Source organism: Equus quagga, chromosome 5 (genome assembly GCF_021613505.1).
Source record: "Equus quagga isolate Etosha38 chromosome 5, UCLA_HA_Equagga_1.0, whole genome shotgun sequence".
Lineage (NCBI taxonomy): Eukaryota > Metazoa > Chordata > Mammalia > Perissodactyla > Equidae > Equus > Equus quagga.
In genome coordinates, this window is record NC_060271.1 from 21254570 (window position 1) to 21268322 (window position 13753).

General features: G+C 48.0%; 1 long non-coding RNA gene across 3 annotated transcripts; it reads right to left on the reverse strand.

Annotated features, from left to right (window-relative positions):
• Nucleotides 1-463: 463 nt before the first annotated feature.
• LOC124240197 (uncharacterized) lies at nt 464-5683 on the reverse strand. 3 transcript variants are annotated; one of them, XR_006888807.1, is made up of 5 exons: nt 5551-5683; nt 4415-4475; nt 2095-2207; nt 1772-1919; nt 464-635 (listed from the first exon to the last, which is right to left on the reverse strand). It is a non-coding gene; the product is annotated as an uncharacterized LOC124240197 (long non-coding RNA). The 3 variants fall into 3 exon arrangements; XR_006888808.1 differs by lacking the exon at nt 2095-2207; XR_006888806.1 differs by lacking the exons at nt 2095-2207; nt 4415-4475; nt 5551-5683 and having other exon boundaries at nt 1772-2083.
• Nucleotides 5684-13753: the final 8070 nt, after the last annotated feature.

A 13753-nucleotide genomic window follows, 5' to 3' on the forward strand; every position in this document is an offset into this window, starting at 1 on the left:
TGTCCTTGATGTGGTGAACACATGGCCAGGGCTCCACTCAGATTTCTAGAGGCAAATCTGGAGAACTACCTCGCTGACCCCATTCTCAGGGTTGGCCCAAAGACTGGGTAGGTATGTCTGTCCTGCGGATCCAGACTGTCCCTTGGGTGGGTCTTCTCAAGATCTAGACATGAAAGGGCAAATTTTTTGAGCTTAGGTCCAAATATCAGCAGCTACCAATAAAGCTGACTTGGCTCTCCATCCTCCTGCCTGATGGGCCTGTGTGCATACCTCTCAGCTGGCCTGAACTTGGGGAGGGGATGTAAGTATCACTCTCAAACCCCAACGCTAGCATTTGTACCAACTCCATTCATTGGTTCTCCCTGAACTGGACTGTGCATTGTGTCCTGTGTCCTCCGTATTCCCCTAGCACAGAGACTGCCACAGAAGTTCTCAGTATAAATAAAATAAATTGACTCAGGTCTTGATTGAATTCCTGCCCCATTTATGAGATAGAAAGGGATACAAAATATACAAATGGGATGCAGTATAATGCCTGCTCTCAGGGCTCTCCAGTGAGCAACAGCCTTGGGGGCGCAGGAAAGGCTTCCCAGAGTGGAGGCATCTGAGCTGGTTCTTGAAGGATGGGACGGGCACTGCAGGAAAAGAGCAAAGGTCTGGAGAGATGAAAGTTTCTTTATGGGAATATTGTGTTCCCTCAAGGGCGCTCCAAAGGACTGCTCTGGATCTTGCATCAGAAGAAGGAGCTTGGACCTCACTGATCTATCTCTGCTAAGCTACTTCACAACAGGGGAGTTACTCCTCGCTGGCACGTTTTAGTTACTCCCAAGACCTACTTCTTTGAAACAGTTGCTTTTTTACCTTTGGTCTAACTCAGTGGTTCTCAATTGGGGGCCATTTTGTCTCCCAGAGGAACTTTGGCAATGTCTGGAGACACTTTTAGTTGTCACAACCTGGGGGGTGCTACTGACATCTGGTGGGTAAAGGCCAGCGATGCTGCTAAATATCCTACAATGCACAAGACAGTCCCCACAACAAAGAATAATCCTGCCCCAAATATCAATAGTGCCGATGCTTGTCAAGCCATGCTGTGGCAGGTGTCTCACATATAAAGTAGAGGAAGATGGGCACAAATGTTAGCTCAGGGCCAGTCTTCCTCAGCAAAAAGAGGAGGATTGGCAGCAGATGTTAGCTCAGGGCTAATCTTCCTCAAAAAAAGAAAAAAATAGAAAAAATAATATCAATAGTGCCAAGGCTGAGAAACTCTTTATCTTGCTTAAAGAGAAAAAATGTTCAATGACACTAAGCTGTAAAATATTCTTATGGTCTGGCCAGCATTAACTAACACAAGGTTGTTGTTTCACAATTCAGCAAGTTCTTGCTTGCTCTCCTTTCCCCGGCTCCTGTGTGAGGAGGTGGTGGAAGTTGTGGGCAGGGGATGCTGCAGAGGTAGATTAGTGTCAGGTAAGGATGAGAGATGGGGTTACACAGGGCAAAGAACACAGGCTTTGGAGTCAGATCTGAGTTCACATTCTAGCCTTGACTACTTCTTTAGCTGTGTGCCTTCAGGCTAGTAACTTACCCTCTCTGAGCCTCAGTTTTCTCACCTGTAAAATAGGACTACTCTCACCTTACAAGTTTCAGGCACTCAGCTACTAATAAGACTTCATCCTGAGGCTGTAGGGAGCCATCAGAGGACATTATATAAGCATGGGGGAGGCATATCAGCTTTGAGTGGCTGCTGGGGCCGCCCGGAGGGGAGACTACTTACCTTCACAGTGTCTGGGTTTAATTCTCTGCAGGCAGGTCTGGAAGACTTTCTTGAACTCTAGCTGGAACCTCTCCTTTCATAACCTCAACCCTTTTTTGTTTAATTCAGTGCCTCAGTGGGTTGTTGCCACCGCAGTGCTCTGACTAGGCTGCAGAGAAACATATTGAGGTCGTAATTTGCATTTTGGTCTCCTTGCTGTGGGTATGTTTCCTCCTTTGTGCCTGGGGGTGGGGACTGAGGCTGTTAAAGGCTTTGGGGTTGCCAGGCCAAAAACAGAGGTTGCCAGGCACCAAAGACATCCCCCAGTCGAGGCTTTTGTTTACCAAGGTCCGGCTCTAGGAGACGTGGAGCTGGGTTATTCCAGAGGGCAGGGCTCCCAGGCTCCAGAGGGGCGGAAGTGGGCCGATCAGAGAAGGCTGGAAGAGTTTTCCCAAGCCTGAGAAAGTGAACAGCGGTCTGAGTGTCTTTGCTGCTGCTGTTGTCTTTCCTTGAGTAATAGCAACTGTGTACCCCTCCCACTCGGGTCTCCTAGGACCTCTGATGGGCCTGCAGAGCTGCAGCTGCTAGTGGGGGGAGGGGATGGCTGTTTGTTTGCATGCGTGCTAAGAGTGGTGCTTTGGGAATCACGGCAAAAGCCCACGCAGACCCACGAGGATAGATGGAAGTTGACTGACGATCAGAGTCCTCCCCTGACTGTTGCGGACTGGATAAACCCTCAGGAATTGTACCCAGTGCTTCGGAGGGGTGGGGGCATTATAAAAAACTAAATTATGTAAACTTACAGTTAAATAAAGTGTATTCAAAGGCAATAACATTCAAAGGGCATCACTTCCTGATAATTTTTCTGTATTTTGCTATTATTTATGCTCTAGGGGTTACTCACATCTGTGTGGCAGAAATGCTACGTAATGGTGCATTGCTGCCCACCTCTTCCCAGCAACGCCATTAGTGACATCATGTTGACAGCTTGAAATTGGCCATGGTGGGAGTATTTACACCATGGAAACTGGCAAAGGCAAAATCAAGTCCCTCCCTAGCACCAGCCCCCCTCGAGCCATTTACCAGCACACCACTGGGTAGAGGATTCCCAAAATATGATTGTGATTGAATCTGGGGGGAGTTTGGGGTAGAAAATGTGATTTAGAGAAATAAGTGTGACATGTCTTACAGCTGAGTATTGTGGATCAAATGCAGACTTGCGATAAATACCTAGTCCAGACATACCTGGAGGCTCATGTCTCCCTCCTCCCTTAGAGACAAGAGTGCACATCCACTCACAAAGCACCCTCTAGTGCATCCCAAAATACACCTGTGGCACCTTCTGGATGGAATACGAGCAGAGACACCCTGAAGGCAGGGACTTTGTTGACTGCTGCTTCAGCAGCCCTCAGACCCCATCTCAGTCTCAGTAATGCTCCCAGTTTCCATGGCTTCCAAATCGGGGCAGTTGAAGCCACGCTGGGGCCAAGGGGATGGACAAGGGCTGATGGGAGAATCAGCCAGACACCAGGAGTTGCCTCTCCTCAAGCACATGCGTCTACTTGGGAGCAGGGAAGGTGGTCAGTCGGGGGCAATTCCTCCCCAGGGAACATTTGGCAATGTCTAGAGACATTTTTGGTTGTCACAACCTGGGGGGAAAGGGTGCTACTGGCATCTGGTGGGTAAAGGCCAGGGATGCTGCTAAACATCCTACAATGCACAGGACAGCCCCCTCATCAAAGAATTATTCTGGCCCAAACATCAATAGTGCTGAGCTGAGAAACGCTGTGATGGGGGACTCAGTGGGGAGAAACTCAGACAAGGCAGGCTCTAAGAAGAGCTAAAGAGAAGGTAGCTACTGATCTGGCCCTGCCACGACACCCATTTCTCTGTTTGGGCTGCTCACTCTTAGCCTGTCTTGCCCTTCTTCTCCGGTCTGTCTCTGGTGCTGTCCCTGTTTATCTCTGTTTATCTCCTGGTTTCTTTTTCTCACTCTAAGTCGTGCCATCTGCTCTGGCTGGATCCTTGTGTTCTGAGCAGTGAGACAAGCCTTTGGCATTCGTACTCCCTCGGCCCACGCTAATCGCTCCAGCTGCCTCGGCCTGGGAGCCGGGCGAGGAGGTTGGCAAAGGAGGAGGGTACAAAGACAGGGGCCCCAAAGGTCCCCACTCTCCCCACCACCCAACCTGCCTTTGCCCCTAGGGCCCTGAGGCCTGGAACTTCAGCCTGCTCTTGCCCCCAGGGCCTGGGACCTAAGGCAGCCTGCCCAAGTGGCCTTGCCCTGCCCACTTCCCCTCTCTCCCCGCCCCCCCAGCTCCTTAAATTTCTCCTCTAGCCTAGTCCAGCAGCTGTTACAAAACAACTGGGGGGCTGGGCAGCGCCTCACCCCCGACGCCACCCTGGGCAGTAAGTGACACCAGGCTCATGACTGCCACTGAACCCAGTACCCTCTGCCCAGTGACCGGGAACTTGTGACCTCTGCCCTGGTCCTGGTTTCCAGGAAACAGAGTCCAAAGCTCAGAGCCAGGACATGGTTCCCTGTGCTTGGCACCCAGTGCTCAGCATCCTGACTCAATTACCAGTGTTTGTCACCAGGATGCAGGGCCCAGGACGCAGCTGTCAGTGCCCACTGCTAGAGCTGCCCGCCCTGCCGCTCCCACTCACCTCACCTGCTGTGTGCTGGGCCAGCAGGGCCTGGGGTGAGCGCTGTGTAAGGCCAGGGACCCTGCAGAAAAGTTGGTGGCAATTTTTAAAACAGATTTGAGTGACTTAAAGTAAAAATCATTCAAATGGGGATTTAAAACACAAATTGGGGAAAGGACCAGCAGTATGGGCAGAGGAAGGGGACAGAGCAGGGCTCTCTGCCAGATCAAACACAGGCTGCCCTGGGAAATCTGAATCTCAGGTAACAACAAAGACTATTTTAATGGAAGTATTTCCATGCCGTATTTGGAACATAGTTATACTAAAAAATTATTCATTATTTATCTGAAATTCTACCTTAACAGGGGCCCTGCATTTTTTAAAATTTATTTATTTATTTATTTATTTATTTATTTATTTATTTATTTATTTATTTTTGAGGAAGATTAGCCCTGAGCTAACAGCTGCTGCAATCCTCCTCTTTTTGCTGAGGAAGACCGGCCCTGAGCTAACATCTGTGCCCATCTTCCTCTACTTTATATGTGGGACACCTACCACAGCATGGTTTTGCCAAGCGGTGCCATGTCTGCACCCAGGATCCAAACCGGCCAACCCCTGGCCACTGAGAAGCAGAACGTGCGCCCTGAATCGCTGTGCCACCAGGCCGGCCCCAGGGGCCCTGCATTTTGATTTGTGAAATCCAGCAACCCCAGCAGGGGATAAACCTCTGCCCTCAGCCCTCATCCAGAACCTTCCAGCAGCTTTAGAGGGGAAAACAGGGAGTGTTTCTATTACTGTGCACTTTTGGATGGGGGAAATTCAGGGGATTCTACTTTTTATTATTTCTACTTGTATGTATCTTCTCATTTTCTTTAAAGAGTCAGCATTAGTGTCCCATAAAAAAATAAAATCTTATAGACACTATGTCTTGCCTAGATTATTGCAACATACCCCTTTGTCTGCTCTTTAATTGAATTTTTGACCAGGTAATACAGTCGCGATTCTAAATTCCATAGGTACAGAAGAGCACGCAATGAATGTCTCTTCCACCCGTCCCTCAGCCACCAAGTCCCCTTCCCCACTTCTCTGTGTTTCCTTCCAGAGACATGTTATTGCCACAGCCTCACAACAGTCCTGCTGCCTCTCGTCTTTCCCACCTTCCTCCATCCCGTGGCCAGCTGGTGTTGCACCTCCAGTCACGTCACCTCCTGACTTAAAACCCTTCTGGGGTCTTCTGTGCCATGGGAGAAAGAAAAGACTTGCCAGCTAATCAGGATACAAGGCGCTCGGTGCCTGATTCCCTTCCCCTTCCGGGACACTTGGCAACATCGCTGCCTGTCTCACGTGGCACCAGAGGAACATGCCCTGCCCGTTAGTCTCCCTCATTCCCCCAACTGTTCTGCTTCCAAACTCTTGCTCCTGTTTCTCCCTTTCAGACATTTATTGCACACTGACAGCATCTGCTGCGTGCCAGGCACAGGGGGCCAGAAAGGACACAGGGGAGAACACAACTGATATGTGCCTGCCCCTGTGACTCAGGCTCTGGCAGCAGAGCAGTTAATAGATGAACAGCGACAATAAAGCGTTTGTTGTGCTGGGGTAGGTACAGAGCTCTGCGGTCAAAGAAGGCCTTCTGGAAGAAGTGATATTTAAGATTTGAAGAGTCATCAGCCAACTATGGGGAGGCAGCCAGGGGGGTGTGTCCCAGGCTGAGGGAAGAGTTCATGCAAAGGCCCTGAGACACGGACAAGAGTCACAAATCCAGGGTGGTGGGAACACAGAGAAGAGAGGAAGAGTGTGAGAGTCACAGGCTAAGCAGCCCCCAGAAAGCCACTCTACAGAGTGTGCATTTTATCGTGAAGGTGATGAGAAGGCCTGATAAGGATTTAAGCAGGGGAGTGCCCTGGGCAGATTTGTGGCTGTTGTGAAGAGACTAGATTGGAGGAGAAAACTTTGCTGTTCTTTCTAGGACAGCAGAGAGGATGGCAGCCTGAGTTAACATGAGGGCACCGGGGACAGAGTCAGAGACATTTCAGAGGTGAGGAGGCATGAGGAGTGACTTCCCAGAGATTCTCTGGCTTGGGAGACTAGCGGATCCTGGTGGTGTTCTCTGGGAAGGAGTTTGTGAGTCCTGTTGAATTGGTGGTACTTGCAAGATGTCCAAGGCAGGGGGCTGGCCCTGTGGCCGAGTGGTTAAGTTCGCGCACTCCGCTTCATCAGCCCAGGGCTTTGCCGGTTCGAATCCTGGGCACGGACATGGCATCACTCATCAAGCCATGCTGGGGTGGCGTGGCACATGCCACGGAAGGACCCACAACTGAAAATACACAACTATGTACCGGGGGGCTTTGGGGAGAAAAAGGAAAAATAAAATCTTTAAAAAAAAAAACAAAACATGTCCAAGCCAGGATGTCCGGCAGACAGATGTGCAGGCTGTCAACCTCAGGAAAGAGGTCTGGACTGGAGATTCTTATTTGGGAGCCATCAGCATAAAGAAAACAAAACCAAAAAATGTTATCTAGCGTCTATTGAGATTTACCGAGTGTCAGGCGCTTTTCTAAATTCTTTACATACATTAACTTATTGATTCCTCACAACAAACCTGTGAGGTATGTGCCATCACTCTTGCCATTTTACAGATGAGAGGGAATAAAGTTAAGTAATGTACCCAAGGTTACGCAACTACTAGTGACAGAGCCAGGGTTCGAACCCCAGGAATCCAGTGCCAGGATCCGTGCTCTTAACCGCACCATCCAGCCTCTCACGTGCACGGTAGTTTGGGCCCCAGAAGTGGATGAGAACAACTTCGGAATTGTGAGTGAGAAGAGGACATAATCAAGCCTGAGGAATACTAGCATCCAAAGCCCAGGGGCTGAATCTTGCTCTTAGGTAAGTTTTCTCTGAAATGCTTAGTGTTTTCATTTTTAAAAATGAATTGCCATACAAAAATTAATTCAAAATGAATCAAAGACCTAAACAAAAGAGCTAAACGATAAACTCTTAGAAGAAAACATAGGGGAAAAGCTTCATGACACTGGGTTTGGCAATGATTTCTTGGATATGACACCAAAAGCACAGGCACCAAACGAAAAAAATAAATTGGACTTCATCAAAATTCAACACTGCTGTGCATCAGACACATTCAGCAGACTGAAAGGCAGCCCATAGAATGGGAGAAAATATTTGTAAATCACATATCTGATAAGTGATTAATATCTAGAGTATATTAGATCAACAACAAAAACCAACTCAATTAATAAGTGGGCAAAGGACTTGAATAGACATTTCTCCAAAGAAGACATACAAATGGCCCATAAGCACATGAAGACATGCCTAATATCACTAATCATCAGGGAAATGCAAATCAAAACTACCTTGAGATACCACTTCACACAGATTAGAATGATGGTCATTAAAAAAACAAGCGAAACAGAAAATAACAAGAGTTGGTGGGGAAGCGGAGAAATTGAAACACTTGTGCATTGCTGATGAGAATGTGAAATGGTATAGATACCATGGAAAATATGATGGCGGTTTCTCGAAAAAATTAAACATAGAATTGCCATATGATCCAGCAATTCCACGTCTGGGTATATACCCAAAAGAATTGAAAGCAGGGGCTTAAGCAGATATTTGTACACCCATGTTCACAGCAGCGTTATTCACGGTAGCCTAAGGTGGAAACAATCCAATGGTCCATCAGCAGACGACTGGATGACAGAACGTGGTAGATACATACAATGGAATATTATTCAGCCTTCAGAAGGAAGGGAATTCTGACACATTACAATACGGATGAACCTTGAGGACATTATGCTAAGTAAAATAAGCCAGTCACAACAGACAAATATTATACAATTCCACTTATATGAGGTATCTGCACTAGTCAAATTCATAGAGACAGAATGTAGAATGGTGGTTGCCAGGGGCCAGGCAGAGGAGGGAATGGGGAGTTAGTGTTCAGAGAGGACAAAATTTCAGTTTGGGAAGGTGGAATGTTCTAGAAATGATTGGTAGTGATGGCTGTACAACAACGTGGATGTACATAATGCCAGAGAACTACACACTTAAAAATGCTTAAGATGGTAAACTTTATGTTATGTATATTTTACCATAATTTAAAAAAATGGAGAAAAAGTAAAAAGGATAACTTTAACTTTTAAAGATACTATTTAAATTTGGTAAAACATTTCATGTTTGAATTAAAATTTGCACTTTCCAAACAAAAAAATATTATACCTTAGAGTTCCCACTGTTTTAAATTTTAAATACAAAATTCTGTTTATTGTTGTTTTAATAATAAATATGTAAGTTTTATTAGCACAAATGGTCCCGTGGAATGATAGAATTGAAGTAACTTAACTTCTGTTTCTTCGCCTTTACAATCAGTGTGTCACTGTTCATTCTTGAAACTACTGTTTAAGCTCAGGAACATGTATTGTCACAGAGTTGGAGACACCAACTGAGCCCAAAGCAAGCTTGAGCGATCCCAAATTATTAAGAAATCACTTTTAAAACAAATGTGTGTATCTGAGTCTGTGTCAATTCAAGTAAGATTTCTCCTAATTAACTTCCATGTGGAACCTCATGTTTATTAAAAGATAAGTAATAAATTTGTAGTTTACATATATATTACTAAAACTCAACAGTAACTAACAGACCAAAGTAACAGACCAATATTTTTTTCAGAGAGAATTTTTTTTTGAGGAAGATTAGCCCTGAGCTAACATCTGCCTCCAATCCTCCTCTTTTTTGCTGAAGAAGACTGGCCCTGACCTAACATCCATGCCCATCTTCCTCTACTTGAGAGAATTATGTTTTAACTGACATTGTTTAAAACTGCTGATGGCTGGTGATACTCAAAAGCAGAACAACTTTTCGTCCTTTCTATTATGGTTCTTGAATTCCTACAGACAATGCACCTTTATTGCCCACACCTGGGGCAGACCCCACCATCATTCTACCCCTGCTAGGCCACTCATGGCAGTACTGGGATCCAATTCCACCTGTGAGCCAGTTGCAATTGTAGACCAGGGGCTGCCCTTTGGAGACATTCAAGTTCTCAACCCTTAATTTAAAGGATTTTCTCAGATGTTATCTCCTACGGGAAGCCTCCCTGACATTCTCTCCCTCTTGAAGCTGGATCAAATATTTCTTCTTTATCTGCCCATTGCACCCTGTGTCTGGTTCTGTTGCTGACCTCTTACGTTGTATTGTAATTGTATTGTAATTGTATGTCTCTCTTTCCACTTCTAGACCCAGCACCCTCAAAGTAAGGACCTGGCCCTGGGGATAATTAGTGCTCAATATTCGGGCCACATCAGTATGTCTGCCATGGCTGTCTGAAGTGGAGTGGTTTGGTGAAGGGACTGGTGGTACCCAGGACTGAGCTGTCCCACGATGTCAAGGCCCCTTGAGGTGGGGAGAGGGCCTCATAACCAACAAAACTTATTCTGTGTTAGCTCAAGGAATGCCTCACTTGCATCAATAGCCCTATTTTGCAGGCGAGGGAATTGAAGCTCGCAGAGCTCAGGGGAATTGCTCACAGCTGTAGAGTGAGTCCCCGGCCAGGCCTGGACACACACCTCCTGACCTCTCAGCCACAGCCTTGCGTCTGGTCCCGGCAGCTCGGACCTCACCTATCTTGCCAGTGTGCCAATTTAACCACGAGGGGGCGCCAGATGCCCGTCCATGGGGTAGCCGGGCCCAGGCTAAAGGGTGGAGTGACTGCTCTTTTGAGAGGCTCCCACGGACCGCCGGCGGTGGAGCCGGGGAGTCCTGGTAAAGAAAGGGTGTGTGTTGGGGGCAGTGTTGTAAAAGAGCTGGAGTTCAGCAGCGCTGGCGGCTGGGATGGAGGGAGGAGGAGGGAAGGGCATGTGTTGCCTCCTTCCGGCCCTGCCAGGTCTGGCCCTGTTGGGGAAAGGGCAGAGCTGGAGAAAGGGAGGGCTCTGCAGAGCATGGGGCCCCTGCCCCGCCTCCATTCTCACGATCCGACCGGACATTCCTGAGTCTCCGGCGGCGGGAAACCAGGAAATAGACCAGGAGGTCTGCAGCCTGGCCAGTTCTGCCCAAGCCCGCCCTGCCCCAGGACTTCCCGGAAGAGCCCTGCTCCGCCAGAGATCCATGCCCGCAGCTCCCCTCCTGGAACTCCCCCCCTCCCCTTCCCTGCTGCCCTCCTGCCCCTCCCTCCCAGCCTAGGGGATCAGACCCATCCCCGGGCACCAGACCTGTACAAGAAATTGCTACCCAGCGACTTCCAGGTCAAACTCGTGATCTGTCCCCCTGCACGTGGCTCGCTTCCAGAGCTCCCTCTCAGTGCACCATACCAGGACCCATCTGGTTATTTGACCTGGAGAGTTTGGAATCGTCCTTGACACCTTTCTTTTTCAATCTGCGTGTCCAATCCATTTTTTCACCTCCTCTATCTACCTCGTGGTTTCCACCCCTCACTGGAGCTGTGCCCATCGTCTCTCACCAGAACTCGTGTTCTTGTCTGGACTTCTTTCTGTCACTCCCCTTCTCCTCTCAGTTCCTTTTCCAGCTGGTAGCCCTGATCATCTTTTCAAATCGTCAATCTGATCATGTTACCCACCTGCTGAAATCTTTCAGCAACTTCCCACGGCTCTTGCAATAAAGACTCAAACTCTTAGCATGGCCCACAGGGTCCCGTGTGGTCTGGTCCTTCCAACCTGTCTGGCACCACCCTCCATCTCACTCTGTTCCAACTATACTTGATGTGCTCATCACAGGGCCTTTGCACATGCTGCTTCCTCTGTCTGGAATCCCACCTTTCTGCGTTGTTAGCTCCTATTCCTTCAGATCTCGGCTCCAGCATTGCTTTCTCAGGGACACTCTCCTTGACCTCCCTGACTGGGTCAGATCCCTTATTATTCACTCTCCTAGCACCATATACCTCTCCTTCACATACCTGTCATAGTTGTACCTGTCCATTTGTTTGTAATATTATTTGATTAATGTCTATTTCTTCCACTAGACTATAAGCTCCATGAGGGTAAAGACTATGTCAGTTTTGAATTAATTAATTAATTTTGGAGGAAGATTAGCCCTGAGCTAACAGCTGCTGTTAATACTCCTCTTTTTTGCTGAGGAAGACTGGCCCTGAGCTAACATCCATGCCCATCTTCCTCTACTTTATATGTGGGACGCCTACCACAGCATGGCTTGACAAGCAGTGTGTGTAGGTCTGCACCCGGGATCCAAACTGGTGACTCCTGGGCTGCCGAAGCAGAACGTGAAAACTTAACCGGTGCGCCACCTGGCTGGCCCCAGTTTTTGCTCACTTGAAATCTCCAGCACTTATGTGGCTGGCACATAGTAGGTGCCCAACGTTTCTTGAATAAACATGTAAATTAATGTTGCACACTTCTCTCCATCTCTATTTCCTGAGCCTGAACCTCTATCATCTCCTATCTGGACCTCAGCAATCACTTCTTAACTGGTCTCCCAGTTTACAATCAAGTCCCTGCCGGTTTCCCACCCGACAGCCAGAGTGGTCTAATGAAAATGCCAGTCTGACCATGTCACACTTCCTACTCCCTGCTTAGTAGCCTTCAGTGGCTTCCCATGGCCCTTGGAATAAAATCCAAACTCCTGACACAGCCTTACAAGGCCTTGCATGGCCTGGCTCACCTCATGCCAAGCTCCACCTCCTCAACGGACCTTTCTTAATTCAACACATATTGAGCGCCTATTGTACCAGGCTCTGAGGATGCAGTGGTGAGCAAAAGCAGACTCCTTCAGACCTGCTTACCACCCTCCAGATGCACAAACACACCTCCTTTTCACGAAGGACATTTGCATATGCTTTTTCCTTGTCTGGAAAGTGCTTTGTTCTCCTTTCTCTATGTTCCTGACTTTGCCCAGTCAACACCTACTCACCCATCAGATCTCAAATTAAACACCATTTATTTGGGAATATCTTATCCGACCCCCAACCTAGGTCCCCCTGTTAGATGCTCTTATTGCTGTCTGTCTTCCACCTTCATAGCCCTTATCACGTTTTCTATTTTTACGTTTGTTTGTGTGGTTATTTGGTTAATATCCATCTTCCCCACCAGGAAGCACTGGGAGCTTCCACGTCTGGTTTTTGCTTACCGTTGTATCCCTCTGGGGCTTAGCTGGTTCTCCACAATTTATTGAATGAATAAATGAGTGACTAAATGATTCCCCTGCAAGAGTACTGAGGGTACTGCCTTCAGGGAAATGTTGGTTCTTCTGCCTTGGTGTGAATACGAGCTGGGGGCTGGGAGGGGTGAACAAAGCTCTCACCAAGGAGAAGGTCCAGAAACTGTTAGTCCCGTTCCTGCCCCTCCTTCATCCCCAACACCTGTGACTCAGCCCCGCCCACCTCTCCTTCCCCACCCAGCTCTCTTCATTGTCTGCATGCCTCAGCAACCCTGCCCCTGCTCCTGTTCCTCAGGCCTTCCCACAGACTGCGCCCTCCACCTGCAACTCTTCTCCTTGCTCTTTTCCACATGGCTGGCTTCTCCTCATCCTTCAGGTCAAGTTGAAATGCTGCGTCTTTAGAGGACACCTTCTCTGAGGAGGTCTCCCTCTTATTGCCCATGCTTTTATCCAGTTCATTTTCTTCATTGTAGCTCACAACAGAATTGCATTTACATATTTGTTTATCATCTGTACCCCTAGATAATTTAGAAGCTTTTGGCCACACATAACAGAAACGCCAACTCCATTGGCTTGAGCAATAAGGAAGGCTGTCTGGTGGTAGGACCTGTTTTGGGGCTGGTTAATTCAGTGGTGTTCTCAAGGGAGGACCTGGGTGCTCCCCATCTCATTGCTCTGCCACCCTTGATGTTGCTTCGTCCTCAGGTTGGTTAGCAGGATGGATGCAACAATTCCAGGCATCGCAGTTGGACTTCCTATCATACGATGAGGGTTTTCTCCTTGTTGTGTCTTAAACCACTACTATATAACAAATTATCACAAAGCTTAGCAGTTTAAAACAACATTTATTGTCTCACACTTTCCAAGGGTTAGAAACCCAAGAGTGGTTTAACGGGTTGGTTCTGGCAGAGGGTCTCTCATGAGGTTATTGTCAAGCTGTGGACCAGGGCTGAAATCATCTGAAAGCTTAACTGGGGCTGGAGGGTCTGCTTCCAAGCTCGTTCACATGGCTGTTGGCAGAAGGCTTCAGTCCCTTGATACGTGGGCCCCTCCAAAGGCTGTTCACAACATAGCAGCTGCCTTCCTCCAAAGCGAGTGATCCAAGAGCAAGAGAGCAACCAAGACAGAAGCTGCAGTGTCTTTGTGACCGAATCTCAGACGTGACGCTCCATCGGTCACTTGGCCCAGCCCTGGCACAACATGGGCAGGGACTAC